The following is a 15,264-nucleotide window of genomic DNA, read 5'->3' as shown; positions in this document are numbered from 1 at the left end:
GAGTGCACCTACTAAGGGGTTGGTCTCCAAGTCCTTCCTCCTACCTGTGACAGTTAACTGCCCTCAGTCTGTCTTTGTATTCTCAGCATTAATTGATTCTGTAGCTGAAGGGGACTTTATCCACACCGAGCTAGTGGAGCAACTCCAGATTCCTGTGGAGCCACTGGAGGAGTCGCTGAGATTGACTGCTGTCGATGGGGACCCTGTGGGAGAAGGACTTGTTAACTGGGTCACAAAACCCATTAATATGACTGTCAGTGCTTTACATTCTGAAGCGATTTGTTTTTTTGTATTGAATTGTTGTGAGTATGCTATTATTTTAGGTTTGCCCTGGCTTAGAAAATATAACCCCGTCATATGCTGGTCCAATAAAGAAATACTCTTGTGGTCCAGTTACTGCTATGACCATTGTCTAGCGCTTCCCACAGTTTCGGTATCATCAACAACTATCGAAAGCCCCCATGCCAATGTCGTAGTTTCCGTGCCCCCCAAATACAGTGACTTGTTAGAAGTATTTAGTAAGAAAAGTGCTACCAAACTACCCCCTCACAGAGAATATGATTGTTCCATTGAATTAATAGATGATGCTATTCCACCTGAGTCTAGAATTTACCCAGTCACTCAGGCAGAGGAGAGAGCTATGGAGGAGTATATTCAGGAGGCTTTAGAACAGGGTTTCAGCCATCTTTCTACTTCTCCCACAGCTGCAGGGTTCTTTTTCATCAACAAAAAAGATGGGGGACTTAGGCCCTGCATTGACTATCATGGGTTAAATCAGATCACTAAACCCTATTCTTACCCACTGCCTTTAGTCCCCGTAGCACTAGAACATCTTCGTGGAGCATTTATATTGACAAAACTCGACTTAAGAAGTGCATACAATTTAGTCCATGTAAAGGAAGGTGATGAATGGAAAACAGCATTTCTTTCCACTTGGGGGCAGTATGAGTAGTTAGTAATGCCCTTCGGGTTGCGTAATGCCCCGTCTGTATTTCAAGCATTTGTAAATGATGTCCTCAGGGATATGCTTGGCAAATATGTTATGCCTACATTGACGACATTTTGATTTACTCCCCTAATCTTGAGATTCATATTCGTCATGTCCGTTCTGTCCTTACGCGTCTGCTTGAGAACCAGCTCTATGTTAAAGGGAAGAAGTGTGAATTTCATCTCCCTGCTACCTCTTTCTAAGGCTACGTCATCAGTCCGGAGGGTGTCATTATGGACGATAAGAAAGTAGAAGCCATAACTAATTGGCCCGTCCCTACTTCCATAAAGGAGATCCAGTGATTTCTTGGGTTTGCTACTTTCTACCGTCATTTAATTTGCAATTTCAGTAGTCTAGCAGCTCCTCTTACCACCTTATTGAAAGGAAATGCCAAAAAACTCTTGTGGAATCCCCAGGCGCAAGAAGCATTCACATCCCTCAAGGTAGCCTTCACCTCTGCCCCCATTCTGAAGCATCCTGACCCCACTCAGCCTTTCATGGTGGAGGTGGACGCCTCTGAGGGAGGCACCAGAGCTGTGCTGTCCCAGCGTGTAGGTGATCTCTGCAAATTACATCCTATAGCCTTATACTCCCATAAACTGACCCCTGCTGAATGTAATTACAGTATCGGAGATAGAGAATTGCTGGCCGTGAAACTAGCTTTTGAAGAATAGCGCCATTAGCTAGAGGGAGCTATGCATCCCTTCCTCGTGTTAATGGATCATAAAAACCTTGAATATTTATGGTCAGCTAAACAGCTCAATCCCCGTCAGGCTCGGTGGTCTTTATTCTTTTCCCGATTTGATTTTTCCATCTCTTATTGTCCCGGTTCCCGTAATACTAAAGCAGATGCCCTGTCTTTTATATATCCCAGTCCTGAATCCTCCCCTGAGGTAGTTAATGTACCACTCCCATCAGTTGTGGTTGCCCCCATTAGATAGGAACTAGACGAAGAGATCGACCAAGAACTATCTGTCACTATTGCCCCGTAGGAAGGAAATATGTACCCACTCAATGCAGGGACAAGTTAATTGCGTTGTCACAGTCTGGTCCAGTCCATCCATGCCTGAGTTTGTGGGACTTCCATGCTGGCTCCAGGCTGGATCTGGGACAGGAATTCAGTCCTGCCTTGCTGAAGGCCATTTTCCCTGAAGCGGCACTCCCACACCTGCTACCACTCCTCTCCCATCAGCCAGGGCCTTTTTAAGAACTGTTTGGAGCTACTCCAGTTGCCAGACTGTCTCTTGTAGACTTTTCTCGCCTCGCTACCACCCTTTGGTATTGTGTCTTCTTGAGTCCCCCTGCCTGAATTGTTCCTTGTTTTTTGTCGAGTTTTCTGTCCAGTTTTTTGCCCCTGTTTTACTTGCCTGTTCTGATGGATTGTGTTTTTGCTTCCTCTGCCTGGATTTCCCTTGTCCCTGTGTTCTTCGGTTTACGTGAAGAGTTTTCTGTCCTGTTTTTGTCCCTGACAGTGCCTACCTGCTCCTCTGTGTTTTTGACCTCCTGGCCCATTCTTTGACCACTGATTTTTGCCTGAGCCCTACTGTATCTCTGCCTTCTACTTCATTAAAGAAGTTTTTCTCTGTACACTGCCTGTTTTGAGTCTGATCTTGGGTCCTCACTTCACCTCAGCTCGCCATTTCTGACATACATGGGTCCACTCCTCTTTGTCTTCTGGCCATCCGGGAGAGACAAGTATGCACCAGTTACTGTCTGGCAGATATTGGTGGGAAAATATGCTATCAGATATCCATAGGTTTGTCTCCTCATGCACCACCTGTTCAAAATGCAAAACATCCAAAACTCTCCCTGCCGGTAAACTCATGCCCTTGCCTGTCCCTTCTCGTCCATGGTCACATTTAGCAGTAGACTTTGTTATTGACTTGCCCCCCTCACAGAACTACATGGTCATTCTGACCATTGTTGATAAGTTCTCACGAGGAGTTAGATTTATTCCCTTCGTTAGCCTACCTACCACCTTTCAGACAGCTGAAACCCTTTTTAACTATGTGTTCCATATATTTGGTATTCCAGAAGATATAGTGTCTGATCAAGGGCCTCAATTCACCTCGCATGTATGGTCAGCTTTCTTTGAGAGACTGGGAGTTAACGTCAGTCTCACCTCCGGTTACCATCCCCAGTCTAATGGTCAATGTGAAAGGGTAAACCAAGAACTGGGAAAGTTTTTGAGAGTGTACTGTCATGAAAACCAAGCTGACTGGTCCAACTACTTGCCCTGGGCCAAAATGGCCCAAAACTCGTTAATTAGCTCTGCTATGGGTCTCACACCCTTTCAATGTATACTGGGTTACCAATCCCCCTTAATGCGATGGTCTGCCACACCCTCTGACAACCTGGCTGTTGACAGTTGGATGCAATGGAGCAAGCAGGTCTGGGAACAGACCCACCAGCGGATCGAGAACATCCTCTGCCGACACAAGAGGCTGGTGGATCATCATAGAGGTGACACACCTACCTACCTCCGTGGGGACTGAGTGTGGCTGTCGACCCAGGACTTCAGGTTTCCTGAGAGAGGTTTTTGCTTGTTTGTTTGTTTTTATTGTGTACAATTGTGAACAATAGTAAGATAGAATACAATTCCACTTAGCCAATCATCTGGTTCACTGTAGCTCTTCTGGTAGTGGGAGGAGTAGTCAGAAGATGCCTGTGGACCCTGCATTTAAAGGCCTGGGGGCCAGTGTCTACAGGTCCAACTACATGTTCTGGAAGGCTATTCCATACCCGGACAGCAGTGTGGAGGAAGGTTCTGTCCAGGGTGCGAGTATTAGAGGTTGGGAGGTCCAGGGCATGATCTGGCATAGCTGTGCATAGGCGGGTGGTTCGCCGTCTAAGGTATGGCGGGGGGAGCATATCCCAGAGATCCGTAGGGCAGTGGTGGGTGTGCATTTTGAACAGGACTGTAGCAGCAGCAACCTGTCTTCTGTGGCCAAGGCTGGGGATGGAGAGTTTTGTGCTGGCAGTGTCCTGGTCCACTCCTATAATCTTTAGGGCCTTCTTCTGGATGTTGTCGAGTAGGCCAAGATGTGTTGGTGAGGCACTCATCCAGCGGAGTGAGGCGTATTCCATGATGCTGCGTACCTGTAGCTTGTAGACAGTTGCTTGGCTCTCCGTGGAGAGTTTACTGGCCACTCTCCTCAGTGCTGCCAGTTTCTGACCTGCCCATATGGAGATTTTGGTCAGATGTTTCAACCAGGACAGCTTCTTGTCTATTGTGACCCCCAGGATGTCCAACTCATTGGCCAGTAAACCAGGTAGAAAATTATTACCCAAATACATAGGTCCGTTTAAAATTCTCCAGCGAATTAATGAAGTTACTTACAAACTAGATCTGCCTGTGCATTACCGTGTTTCTAACTCATTTCATGTATCTATCTTGAAACCTGTTGTCTCAGGTCCATAGTACAAGGCCACACCCAATGTCACATCCCCATCTCTGGTGTACGTCGAAGGTACCCCCGTGTATGCTGTCCGCCGGATGCTGGACTCCAGAAGTAGAGGAGGGACTCTGCAATACCTTGTGGACTGGGAGGGCTGTGGGCCCAAGGAGCATAGCTGGGTTCCCGCAAGAGATATCCTGGATCCAGGGTTGGTGGAGGAGTTCCATCAGCGTCATCCAGAGAAGCCCGCGCCTCTGCCTAGGTGCCGTCCCAGGTGCCATGGGTCCAACCCTCCTGGCAGTCTACGCAGTAGTGGTCCCAAAGGTCATCCGCGGTGACAGCTTTCTGTCCAGCACCGCAGCAGTTCTGATGGCTCGCTCAGGAGTGTTCCCGGCAGCGTGGGAGGTGGTCGTTGTGGTCGCCCTTGTCTCTCTGCTTCCTTGGACTCCTGGGGGGGGTACTGTCATGCTCCCGGGCTCACCTAACACTCAGGACTCCACTTCCCACAGTCCCCCTCACACATCCATCACTACCACGCGCACTCCATCAGCCAACCCAGAGCCACTTCCTAGGAGTGGCTCCCCTGAGTTCTAATTACCATCACCTGTACCTTTTTGTTTCCGTTTGTATTTATACCCCTTTGTTTGTTTTGTTCCTCGCACAGTATTTCCTCCACATTTCGTGAGCCTACTGAGCATTACTATCCTGATTCCTGTGTATGACCCTTTTTGCCTTCCGGTTTTCTCCCATCTTGCCTAGCCCTTGTGTTTGTTTGCTCGTTTCTCTTGCTTCCCGGTTTCTCGATCTTCGTCTGTTTTCCAACCATGATTTGTCCAGCCCTCATTACTGTTTTGGATCTCTCTGCATTGACCTGGCCTGGCTGTTGTACATTGTCTTTTTCTATTGTGCTCATTAAAACCTTGAGTTCATTCAATATCCATGAGCGTCTGGTTTGTTACAGCTGCGTTACAATTGTACTTGTTTTCGCCTTGCTCAGTATCATGCTAGCTGAGTGGAATATATCTGATATAATCACTCAATGCCAGCCAATATTATTTAAATATTGCATGAACAGAGAGACAGAGTAAAGTTGACTACATATTAAGAAACTGGGCGGCACGGTGGTGTAGTGGTTAGCACGGTCGCCTCACAGCAAAAAGGTTCCAGGTTCGAATCCAGCGGCAGGCGAGGGCCTTTCTGTGTGGAGTTTGCATGTTCTCCCCGTGTCTGTGTGGGTTTCCTCTGGGTGCTCCGGTTTCCCCCACAATCCAAAGACATGCAGTTAGGTTGACGTGGGGCGGCCTTGGGCTGAGGTGCCCTTGAGCAAGGTATCGAACCCCTGACTGCTCCCCGGGCGCTCTGGTGTGGCCGCCCACTGCTCTGAGTGTGTGTGTGTGTGTGTGTGTGTGTGTGTGTTCACTGCTTCAGATGGGTTAAATGAAGAGGATAAATTTCACTGTGCTTGAAGTGTGCATGTGACAAAAAGGTTTCTTCTTGAAATAAGATTTTACTAGTAATTAATTTATTACAGTGATAACAACTAGCAGGGATGAGCAAATGTTCAGTATTTTCCAAGTTAACAACCAATCTTCACACTGAATTTAAAACTCAATGTGACCAGATTAAGTAGTAATCATAGTAAAATACACCAGAAAAAGGAGTAACAATTTAAGATATTATTTTTCCTTGCAGTAAAAAAACAAACAAAAAATCTACAGCCATCTTTAAATAGATGAACAGAGTACACCTACACTGAGTATAATCTCTGCATACCAAGTATTAGGCCTGGAGTAAATGTTCTGTATTTCCTAGTCTACCTTACTCCTCTGCTTATTAAGATACTTCAAAAACAAACACCATTTAATGCACATAAAATCCATCAGTGCATCCTTTACATGAATGTACCCGTTTTGGGGTGTTTCATGCATCCATTCATGTATCCACTGTATCCCATAACTTTAAAATGAATAATTTTAAAGCAAATAAAAGATTTTTGCTGGAACATATAATATTTAAAAATCATATTTACAACTAGGGCGGCACGGTAGTGTAGTGGTTAGCGCTGTCACCTCACAGCAAGAAGGTCCTGGGTTCGAGCCCCGGGGCCGGCGAGGGCCTTTCTGTGCGGAGTTTGCATGTTCTCCCCGTGTCCGTGTGGGTTTCCTCCAGGTGCTCCGGTTTCCCCCACAGTCCAAAGACATGCAGGTTAGGTTAACTGGTGACTCTAAATTGACCGTAGGTGTGAATGTGAGTGTGAATGGTTGTCTGTGTCTATGTGTCAGCCCTGTGATGACCTGGCGACTTGTCCAGGGTGTACCCCGCCTTTCGCCCATAGTCAGCTGGGATAGGCTCCAGCTTGCCTGCGACCCTGTAGAAGGATAAAGCGGCTAGAGATAATGAGATGAGATATTTACAACTATCCTGCATCACTAAGAGCTCACACAAGTCCTCAGTGCTCAGAGAATGCTTTTCTCTTTCTTTCATTCTTCAAACTAAAAAAAAAAAATCAAAATCCTTTGGCATGTGGAAAGCCCCCATATAGCACTTCATGTCCTTTGTAGGCATGTAATAGTTACACCTTCTTGGAACACATATGTCATAGGGAAAATACTAGAGAAGCCTGTATTTCTTGAATAGTGGGCCATGAGTCACTCACTATTGCACCGTTATTAAACAACTCTGCTTTGAAACAGAGGTTCGTATCTGTGGTTGCTTTCTTACACAGAATTGGGTGCTGTAAGTGATCAAAAGTTGCTTTATAGAGACCATGAAAGTGAAGACAAGCCTCAAAGATATATGAAAGGTTGGAGAAGTGGTGAACCTCGCTATCAGAGACGGCTAAGCTCGACAAGCCTAAGCACTGGGGGTTTATGTGCCAGTACAAGGATTTTTGAATCACCCAATTTACAGGAAGCCCTAGAATTCATCCTCACAATTACAGTATCTTTACTGAGACTCATTTTAGGGTTGGCTATTAGAATCAGAACCATTTTATTCGCCAGATATATTTACACGTTAGGAATCTATCACAACATCGGTCATAATGTAATACATTCAGTACAGTTTCCAACACACAACACAAATACCATAGTAATATCCAAATATTTCACCTTAAGCAGAAATTGGAAAATTGAGTTGTAATTTGTACGTATTATATTGAAGATAGAAATAGCAGCTGAATGCAGTTCAGAGTATTTTCCACTCTGTTAATGCAAAGAAAAAGGAATTAATATAATATAAACCAGGGCGGCACGGTGGTGTAGTGGTTAACGCTGTTGCCTCACAGCAAGAAGGTCCTGGGTTCGAGCCCCGGGGCCGGCGAGGGCCTTTCTGTGTGGAGTTTGCATGTTCTCCCCGTGTCCGCGTGGGTTTCCTCCGGGTGCTCCGGTTTCCCCCACAGTCCAAAGACATGCAGGTTAGGTTAACTGGTGACTCTAAATTGACCGTAGGTGTGAATGTGAGTGTGAATGGTTGTCTGTGTCTATGTGTCAGCCCTGTGATGACCTGGCGACTTGTCCAGGATGTACCCCGCCTTTCGCCCGTAGTCAGCTGGGATAGGCTCCAGCTTGCCTGCGACCCTGTAGAAGGATAAAGCGGCTAGAGATAATGAGATGAGATAGAAATAGCAGCTGAATGCATTTCAGAGTATTTTCCACTCTGTTAATGCAAAGAAAAAGGAATTAATATAATATAATATAAACCAGGGCGACACGGTGGTGTAGTGGTTAGCGCTGTTGCCTCACAGCAAGAAGGTCCGGGTTCGAGCCCCGTGGCCGGCGAGGGCCTTTCTGTGTGGAGTTTGCATGTTCTCCCCGTGTCCGCGTGGGTTTCCTCTGGGTGCTCCGGTTTCCCAAACAGTCCAAAGACATGCAGGTTAGGTTAACTGGTGACTCTAATTTGACCGTAGGTGTGAATGTGAGTGTGAATGGTTGTCTGTGTCCATGTGTCAGCCCTGTGATGACCTGGCGACTTGTCCAGGGTGTACCCCGCCTTTCGCCCATAGTCAGCTGGGATAGGCTCCAGCTTGCCTGTGACCCTGTAGAAGGATAAAGCGGCTAGAGATAATGAGATGAGATGAGATATTTACAACTATCCTGCATCACTAAGAGCTCACACAAGTCCTCAGTGCTCAGAGAATGCTTTTCTCTTTCTTTCATTCTTCAAACTAAAAAAAAAAAAAAAAAATCAAAATCCTTTGGCATGTGGAAAGCCCCCATATAGCACTTCATGTCCTTTGTAGGCATGTAATAGTTACACCTTCTTGGAACACATATGTCATAGGGAAAATACTAGAGAAGCCTGTATTTCTTGAATAGTGGGCCATGAGTCACTCACTATTGCACCGTTATTAAACAACTCTGCTTTGAAACAGAGGTTCGTATCTGTGGTTGCTTTCTTACACAGAATTGGGTGCTGTAAGTGATCAAAAGTTCCTTTATAGAGACCATAAAAGTGAAGACAAGCCTCAAGGATATATGAAAGGTTGGAGAAGTGGTGAACCTCGCTATCAGAGACGGCTAAGCTCGACAAGCCTAAGCACTGGGGGTTTATGTGCCAGTACAAGGATTTTTGAATCACCCAATTTACAGGAAGCCCTAGAATTCATCCTCACAATTACAGTATCTTTACTGAGACTCATTTTAGGGTTGGCTATTAGAATCAGAACCATTTTATTCGCCAGATATATTTACACGTTAGGAATCTATCACAAGATCGGTCACAATGTAATACATTCAGTACAGTTTCCAACACACAACACAAATACCATAGTAATATCCAAATATTTCACCTTAAGCAGAAATTGGAAAATTGAGTTGTAATTTGTACGTATTATATTGAAGATAGAAATAGCAGCTGAATGCAGTTCAGAGTATTTTCCACTCTGTTAATGCAAAGAAAAAGGAATTAATATAATATAAACCAGGGCGGCACGGTGGTGTAGTGGTTAGCGCTGTCGCCTCACAGCAAGAAGGTCCTGGGTTCGAGCCCCGGGGCCAGCGAGGGCCTTTCTGTGTGGAGTTTGCATGTTCTCCCCGTGTCCGCGTGGGTTTCCTCCGGGTGCTCCGGTTTCCCCCACAGTCCAAAGACATGCAGGTTAGGTTAACTGGTGACTCTAAATTGACCGTAGGTGTGAATGTGAGTGTGAATGGTTGTCTGTGTCTATGTGTCAGCCCTGTGATGACCTGGCGACTTGTCCAGGGTGTACCCCGCCTTTCGCCCGTAGTCAGCTGGGATAGGCTCCAGCTTGCCTGCGACCCTGTAGAAGGATAAAGCGGCTAGAGATAATGAGATGAGATGAAATAATATAAACCATCAGCCTTCGGGGTTAGTATTTCTCTTATTCATGTTGATAATATGTGTAGTAATTAATAATAATTATAGTAATTTTGTAATTTGCAAAAAAAAAAAATCTAAAACTTTTTTTTTTTGCTTTGTCATTATGGAGCCTTGTGTGTAGATTAATGGCCAAAAAGTAAAATTAATCAATTTTAAAAAGATGACATATAACAATAACACAACAACGTGTATAAACACTGAAGCGGTCTGAATACTTTTCAAACCCACTGCATATAATAAATACATTTTCCTTCCATAGTCATTGGGGGGGGGGGGGGGGGGGGGGGACTGACAAATTCTACTTGCAATTGAAAAGGAAAATTTCAACTCTACAGACTTGTTTCTAAATAAAATACTTTGTATGTATTTTTTTTCATATAGTGTACTGACAATGTTTTGAGACAAAGGCAGACTTTTCACCCCCAAAAAAAACTATACAATAAATAATTCTGTTTTATTTTTACTATAGTATATAGCAAATAGTATATAGTAAATCGTACCTATTTTCTGTTGATTCTGCTTCAAGCCCGGACAACTTATCATTGACCACAGATCAACTTGAAGTAATTGGTCCGTGTTTCAAGAGAAATCCAGCAAAGTTGGATCTGGCAAGACCTTGGAGAAGCTTAGCTTAAGTAGAGAGAAGGAAAGAAATGGAAGGGCATTAGATAGGAGCAAGAGAAGGCCTTGGTGTGTTCTGTTACAGAAAACCACTGTACCAAAAACCAAAAAATAAGAAATACAACATGATCAGAGACAGCCATAGGTATATGCTACATCTTACCAAGTACCCATGCCTTGCAAATAGTCCCAGTTTGTCATACAAAAACAAACAAAATCCCCAGAGTCATCATTCCTTTAGTCCAGGGATCTTCAATTAAAAGTCACTGAGGTCCAGTTATTAAATTTTGTCCAAGTAGAAGGTCCGAACCGAAGTCCAGCTTGTGTCTTATAGTCTTCCCCTATGTCCACATTTTCATATGGGTTCAACAATATTTATTGTTAATTTCCAATGCAGGAAATGAACTGAGTGCACAACTATCTCTTTTACCATAAATAAAAGTCGTCCCAGGAAAATAAATTCAAGGCCTTTATTTCAGATTAAAGAAAACAGAAACCTCAGAATAAAATAAATAAAAAAGTCCAAACAGAGTGGAATAACTCCTTTTTCTCTTAAATTCAAGAGGTCCCAACCTGAAGAATTGAAGGCCTACACTTCAAGTAAAAAAAGTCAACTCAGAAAACATTAACTAAAAAGTGCAAACAGAGCGTTTACTTAACATTTTCTCTTCTTTGTTCTTAAAATAAGGAGGTCCCAGCCTAAAAAAATGAGGGCCTACTTTTCAAGAAAAAAAAAGTCCACATCTTCAGAAAACAAGTGGCTTTTTTTGGGGGGGGGGGGGGGGGGGGGAATGCAAACAGAACATTTTTCTTTGAACTTTTCTCTTTTAATTCTTCTTCTTTTACTTTTCTTAATGAGAAAAATGGGCATGTGGCTGACCTGCCAGTAATTTAAGTCTTGGTTGGAATGGAGTTAGTGCCATTCTCATGCAGTCATTGTTGAGCCTCAAATAATGTCTCAGCATCGGCGTTTAAGCACTCCTTCACAACTGTCCCATCACTAAATGTTTTTTTATGTTGCCCCAAAATCTACACAACTTTTAACCTCCTAAGGCCCAAGCTGTTTTTTTACATGCATTTTTTATTTCTCTTTGCTATTTGGGCTTATTAGAACCTGATTAGAATAAAAACTAAGCATCATCTTTTGATAAGATGTACTTTTAGAGAAAAAGTATGTCCACATATGTGGATTCTTGTTCCGAATTTCCATAAAGTGCTGTCCACGCATGTGACCGCTAAGCCCTAGGAGGTTAAGGAACATTCATTTGCACGTTGCTGGGCTGTAAATGTATGTGTGATGAGTCGGGTAGACCTGTCATACTGTGCTTGCAGTTGGGTTATTTTGCGGCCCTCAGCTCGGACTTCAGGGGATAACTTTGCTCAAAAGAGCTGTGCTTTGTTTCGTAGTGGCGCTTCACGTTGCCGCTTTTAATTAATGCCACGTTTTCAGAGCATATGAGGCACACTGGTTTTGAACTGCTCGCCGGAAGAATGAACATATATTTCTCCATCCATTCATCTTTAAAACAATTTTCCTTGTCTACTTTCCGCCGCCTTTTGGAGCAAGCCATGTTGTCTCGGTCGGTTGTCTCTGAACTTAACTCTCTTCCTCTCTGCTTGTTGCTCTGCTGTGGTGCGCTGGGTAAACTAACGATTTTATTGGCTCAACTGAGTGAAGCTATTGTCGTATTAACTGGAGTAGCAGTGCCCGCTGTCAATAGCCACGACTGTCCAAAATAATGCTTCATGAAAATTACTTAATCTCGTGAATTTACCATTGGTCACGGGTCCGGACAGAACCATCACTGGGTCCGGATCCAGACCGAGGTCCGCCATTTGGTGATGCCTGCTTTAGTCAGTGCAACATGTTTAAATAAATTTGCTACAAGTACTGACTCAGAATAAACAGTTACAGTAGTGAGCATATGATGAGGATCCTGGGAAAGTACCAAGAAAATACTAATTGTGAAATTCACAGAGCCAAAGATCAACAACTCAACGTAACACTTGGCAGGCACACAGTTGTCCTCTGGGCACAAGAAAAACTAGCACAGACAACCTGATAGTTTTCATAATCTCTCTGAGAGACATGATGCTAAAGAAAGATATAGTTTATTATTGGTATACAAAAAAATGGTCTACATTCTATAAAAGGGTCATTATTTTCCATTTATCACATTTACTTTTGTAGCAAATCCAATCACATACTTTTGTAAAATAATAATAATAATAATAATCATAATTATTATTATTATTATTATTATTATTATTAATAACAATAATAATAATAATAATAATAAAGCCACAGCATACATCCATTGGGCTATCTGTAAGCATTATAACATCAGAGTCAAAGACAAATATTATGAACATGAGCCGTTAACTGTAACAGAAAATGATGAAGCTACTATACTCTGGGACATGTCAATCCAAACTGATAAAGAAATTAAGGCCAACACATCAGATACAGTAGTAAAGGACAAGGAGGAAAGAGTTTGTCTACTCATTGATATGTCTGTCCCCAATGAAAGAAACACTTCTCTAAAAACTACAGAAAAACTCTCCAAATACAAAGATCTAGAAATAGAAACTGAAAGAATGTGGGGTATGAAGACCACAACCATACCAGTGGTAATAGGTGCCAGTCTGGTCAAGAAAGGGATTGAAAAATACACCAACAAAATCCCTGGTAACATCAAGATACAAGAAATTCAGAAGATCATCCTCCTCGGCACTGTTCACATATTAAGGAGGACCTTATCTATCAAGTAGATCCATCACACCCTCATGATAGCCTAAAGTCCAAGGGATGGACTCGGCCCCATGAGTGAACAGAACAGGACAGTAAGGAAAAACTAATAATAATAACAATAATTTGTGAATTTGAATTTATGTATGAGACCAGAAAACTCTGAGTCAGCCTAATGAGAAACAAAACTTCTCACTTGACATGCCTAAACGGAAATTCAAGAAGAATCATGCCAAAATGAAAACCAAAACCTGGTTAGGTTATCCATTCCCTGCTGACTAAATATGCATACTAACTGTATTACGTAAAATATCAGCTGAACCAGTCGGAGAATGTACTCACCAAATGAATGACTCAGATCTGACTTTCAGACCAGCATTACTGATGAAATGATTGATGGAAACAATGAAATTTAAACCAGTTCAAACTGCAAAGCTCCACCTCTTCTGCTGATTTATCGCTTCCTCATTTGCTTAGGCACCCTGCTGACATACCCGCCTCTTCCATCTTCTAGCGTCATGGAAACTCATTCACAGAAGAGAATGAAAGGTTGAAGAGTTACAGAAAATAGACTCTTATTAAAACAAATGATAAAAGCCGAATCAGTGGGCAGAGTGATTCAAATAACAATCATGGGCTTTCCCATTTTATACAGTAGAGCCCTGCACTCCCGCGGGACCCGACGCAAAGCAGTGCGGCAAGGGACAAATTTTGAAAGCTCATTGCGGGCGCGGACGGGAGGGGGACTGCTCATTGCGGGCGCGGGCGGGAGTGCTCACTGCGGGCGCGGACGGGAGTGCACATTGCGGGCGCGGACGGGAGTGCTCATTGCGGGTGAGGACGGGAGCACACATTGCGGGCGCGGACGGGAGAGGTGATAAGCTGCAGTCCCGCTAACTAAAAACGTGTTTAAAATAAAATGTATAAATTATTAATTTATGTCTATCATATATAATTTGTGCTGGATATTTTATTTGGCATTAATAAAAAACATTTTAAGATGCCGGCGGCACGGTGGTGTAGTGGTTAGCGCTGTCGCCTCACAGCAAGAAGGTCCGGGTTCGAGCCCCGTGGCCGGCGAGGGCCTTTCTGTGTGGAGTTTGCATGTTCTCCCCGTGTCCGCGTGGGTTTCCTCCGGGTGCTCCGGTTTCCCCCACAGTCCAAAGACATGCAGGTTAGGTTAACTGGTGACTCTAAATTGACCGTAGGTGTGAATGTGAGTGTGAATGGTTGTCTGTGTCTATGTGTCAGCCCTGTGATGACCTGGCGACTTGTCCAGGGTGTACCCCGCCTTTCACCCGTAGTCAGCTGGGATAGGCTCCAGCTTGCCTGCGACCCTGTAGAAGGATAAAGCGGCTAGAGATAATGAGATGAGATGAGATTTTAAGATGCCTAAGTTTGCGGATGTGGTCTAATCTCGCGTACGTTTCCGATTCCTTTCCGCTCTTCCGTGTTTGAGATCTCCGAACATGGCAGAAGAGCAGAGCTCAGGCCCGGCGCCATGGGGGGGCGAAAGGGGGCGTCGCCCCCTCGTGGCTACAGCCCCGCCCCCTCAACGGAGACTCAGATCACTTAATTGTTTTCTTATGAAAATATAATGTATTATAGACGTATTAATAATTTGCATTTTCAAATATGAAATATTAAGTGGTTGCACATTGCACAAAAATACATTTCACATAAATCACTACTAAAACTGGCACGGTAGAACAAATCTGATTGGTTGTTATGATTCTTACGTTGCAATCGTAGAATTAAACTGTATTAAGGTAGGATTATTTCAAAAAGCCTGAATTTAATATTAACCCTGTTTTAGACATATGTACCAATCCTAACTACTGGGGACTAGTTATTGTGGGTGTATGTGTGAAATGCTGACACAGCCGCGCACACACAGACCTGTGATAAGGACAAGGGTCGTGCAGGCGGGGGTTTTACATGTACACTTACAAGTGCACTGTCTCTGCAATATCCTGTAATATGCAGTCAGTTTACGGGAGTAGTCTTTCCCCTTCCGAATTAAACGAATTCAATCACAATATTGTGAATCCATTTTCTTTCTTTGTAGGCTAAGTTTATCTCCGTTTATGTTGGTGTATGTGTTCATATATGGTCCGCTTTGTGCAAATAGCGTAAGAATATGTGTCGTTGACGTCACCCCCCATGCAGCA

The 15,264-nt window shown here is 43.8% G+C and overlaps 1 protein-coding gene across 3 annotated transcripts in view; it reads right to left on the bottom strand.

Annotated features, from left to right (window-relative positions):
• Positions 1 to 13,515, bottom strand: part of LOC132867340 (uncharacterized) — a 34,683-nt gene extending 21,168 nt beyond the window's left edge. The window contains exons 1-3 of one of the 3 annotated variants that reach the window (XM_060900194.1): positions 13,436 to 13,515; positions 10,224 to 10,353; positions 45 to 203 (exon numbers count right to left, since the gene is read on the bottom strand). The gene's annotated coding sequence lies outside the window, so the exon portion shown is untranslated. Of the gene's footprint in view, positions 1 to 44; positions 204 to 10,223; positions 10,354 to 12,970; positions 13,100 to 13,435 lie in introns of those variants that run through there. The other 2 variants (XM_060900192.1, XM_060900193.1) reach the window with 2 other exon arrangements.
• Between the last annotated feature and the right edge of the window lie 1,749 nt (positions 13,516 to 15,264).

The sequence above is a fragment of the Neoarius graeffei genome, chromosome 19 (genome assembly GCF_027579695.1).
Source record: "Neoarius graeffei isolate fNeoGra1 chromosome 19, fNeoGra1.pri, whole genome shotgun sequence".
Taxonomy (NCBI): Eukaryota; Metazoa; Chordata; class Actinopteri; order Siluriformes; family Ariidae; genus Neoarius; species Neoarius graeffei.
Note: the sequence above shows the minus strand (reverse complement) of the source record. Positions and strands in the feature narration are given on the sequence as shown.